Here is a 3550-nt window from a genome sequence, read left to right as displayed (position 1 = left end):
CAAGATGATTGTTGAAATTTTCGATTAGAATGTCCGGTCCAAATATCCCCATGATTCCCATATAATTACGTCTTATCAAACTAAGGGGACGAAAATTGCAAGTGGAGCTGAAATAGAATTCAAGGTGAAATCAATCGACTTTCACTCACCACTCGAAAGTTACCAAGATGCTGAAATGTTTTTGCAAGGCTGTTGCAAGCAATCGGCGGCAGGAAAGTAAATTTTAACAGCAAACATTAAAACTGCCCTTTTCAGGGTTCTAATTGATTACAAAATAGTTATGCTAAATTTCCAGGAACAGATTTTCGCAGCGGCACAAAAAAAAAGTGCATCGCAGCAATCTATTTATTACTTCAATTTATTTTTACTGCTTAGCTTTAGATAATGGCCAAATGCAACTTTTCATGTCCAGTATCGGAAATCATAAAGTTTGATACCCATATTGCCCCAACTTTTATAGTTCGGCAAATGTCCCCCATCGGAACATCCGCGGGGCCTTCGGCCACTTCGCATAGTGGCCACTACTGCCGAAATGTCAAAGTTCATGTCCAGTATCGGAAATCATAAAGTTTGATACCCATATTGCCCCAACTTTTATAGTTCGGCAAATGTCCCTCCATCGGAACATCCGCGGGGCTTCCGGCCACTCCGGATTGTGGCCTATACTGCCGAAATGTCAAATTTCATGTCCAGTATCAAAAACCATAAAGTTTGATACCCATATTGCCCTAACTCTTATGGTTCGGCAAATGTCCCCCATCGGAACATCCGCGGGGCACCGGCCACTCCGGATTGTGGCCACTACTGCCGAAATGTCAAATTTCATGTCCAGTATCAAAAACCATAAAGTTTGATACCCATATTGCCCCAACTCTTACGGTTCGGCAAATGTCCCCCCATCGGAACATCCGCGGGGCCTCCGGCCACTCCGGATTGTGGCCACTACTGCCGAAATGTCAAATTTCATGTCCAGTATCAAAAACCATAAAGTTTGATACCCATATTGCCCCAACTCTTACGGTTCGGCAAATGTCCCCCCATCGGAACATCCGCGGGGCCTCCGGCCACTCCGGATTGTGGCCACTACTGCCGAAATGTCAAATTTCATGTCCAGTATCAAAAACCATAAAGTTTGATACCCATATTGCCCCAACTCTTACGGTTCGGCAAATGTCCCCCCATCGGAACATCCGCGGGGCCTCCGGCCACTCCGGATTGTGGCCACTACTGCCGAAATGTCAAATTTCATGTCCAGTATCAAAAACCATAAAGTTTGATACCCATATTGCCCCAACTCTTACGGTTCGGCAAATGTCCCCCCATCGGAACATCCGCGGGGCCTCCGGCCACTCCGGATTGTGGCCACTACTGCCGAAATGTCAAATTTCATGTCCAGTGTCAAAAACCATAAAGTTTGATACCCATATTGCCCCAACTCTTACGGTTCGGCAAATGTCCCCCCATCGGAACATCCGCGGGGCCTCCGGCCACTCCGGATTGTGGCCACTACTGCCGAAATGTCAAATTTCATGTCCAGTATCAAAAACCATAAAGTTTGATACCCATATTGCCCCAACTCTTATGGTTCGGCAAATGTCCCCCCATCGGAACATCCGCGGGGCCTCCGGCCACTCCGGATTGTGGCCACTACTGCCGAAATGTCAAATTTCATGTCCAGTATCAAAAACCATAAAGTTTGATACCCATATTGCCCCAACTCTTACGGTTCGGCAAATGTCCCCCCATCGGAACATCCGCGGGGCCTCCGGCCACTCCGGATTGTGGCCACTACTGCCGAAATGTCAAATTTCATGTCCAGTATCAAAAACCATAAAGTTTGATACCCATATTGCCCCAACTCTTACGGTTCGGCAAATGTCCCCCCATCGGAACATCCGCGGGGCCTCCGGCCACTCCGGATTGTGGCCACTACTGCCGAAATGTCAAATTTCATGTCCAGTGTCAAAAACCATAAAGTTTGATACCCATATTGCCCCAACTCTTACGGTTCGGCAAATGTCCCCCCATCGGAACATCCGCGGGGCCTCCGGCCACTCCGGATTGTGGCCACTACTGCCGAAATGTCAAATTTCATGTCCAGTATCAAAAACCAACCCGCGTTTGTGTGTATGTGTTGATAATTCGGTGCTCTTTTAAGCACCAAACTTGCCACTCGATTTCGCTTCCGCACACACAAACACTCACTACCGTACCCAACCAGATTTTTGAAGGCCATTTTAACGTCCTATGACGCTGATAAAACCATGCGATGATGACACTCCAAGTTGCCGGCAATTTTCCCTCCCGCGCCTGCTCTGCGTCTCTTTGCAGAACAATTCTCTCCTTCCTCTCGGCGGCTCTGCTGTGCTGCTGCTGCTTCTCGATCCTCCTCGTGCAAAGCTTCGGACTTGTTTGAGCTTCGACCGGTGGCGCGGCGCTCTTTTATTACCTCGCTTGGCTGTGACGGCTCGACGTTTTCGAAGCAGTGGCAGAGAGCAAAATTTGCTAAGTGCTAGATACTTGAATCTGATTAATGTGTTCGGGAAAGGTTGCGCTCAACCAATCAGCGACCGGGATTTCTCCGGTCTGATTTTTTATTTTCGTCTTAACTTTTAAGTACTTTAACAAAGTTTTATCAACTTTACAAGGTAGTCTACTTGTACTTTAAGACTTCCTCTTTCGTTTGGTGGGTAAAACATAAAGATTGTTTGAATGGGGGGGAAGATTTAAGCATTTGAAAGACGACACAAATCGTTACACTTTCGCTTCGCGAAATTTTGGATTGACACCCGTATACAGTGCCCTTAGGACAAAGTTCTTTGTCAAAATCAATTCAAATTCATGTGCAAACCATTCCAAAGTCATGTGAGCTTTCACTTTAAATTAACGTGTTTTTCATTTGGATTTGCAGCCTCGCGCGATGGATTTTTTTCAAGTGATTTACACGTGACATTCACATGCAAAGTCGTATGGGGCAGATTCATGTGTAGAACATGTGATATTGCTATGTGCCTTTCTTTCAGTGAATGTTTGACGGATGTCGAGATGGATCACAAACGGTCTTAGACGTCAACTGACACCGCAAAGGAAAAAAAAAAATGTTTGACGGATCCAAATGCGCTGGACACCAACCGCCCTTTACGCCCAGCAAAACTGGCAGTGTTGCAAGCGCAAAACATACGTTGCCAGTGCCGATTTATTTTGCATCGACCAATCTGTCTCCCTTGACAATCTGTAATACGCAGTACGGGTTTATCCAGCCCTCTGTCACTGCCGCCATGTTTATGAAACCAAAATATTCGACAACGAACATCAAGAAAACAAAGAAGAAAACCACGGTGTCTACTGTCAGATTTTAAAAAATAAACAAAGTGCAGAGACGTTTTTTAAATTATGTTCTTTTTCACACGTTACACTTGCTGCATGTCCAGGACTCTTTAAAGAATGTTACTTCCGAGTGGAAATTTTCGATCTCCGGTTCCAGATTTTCCCGGTCGAATCGGATTTTTGCTTTAAATTGGTTAAAACTACTCCTGCTTCTCCGGCTACT

This window comes from Culex pipiens, chromosome 2 (genome assembly GCF_016801865.2).
Source record: "Culex pipiens pallens isolate TS chromosome 2, TS_CPP_V2, whole genome shotgun sequence".
Lineage (NCBI taxonomy): Eukaryota > Metazoa > Arthropoda > Insecta > Diptera > Culicidae > Culex > Culex pipiens.
Note: the sequence above shows the minus strand (reverse complement) of the source record.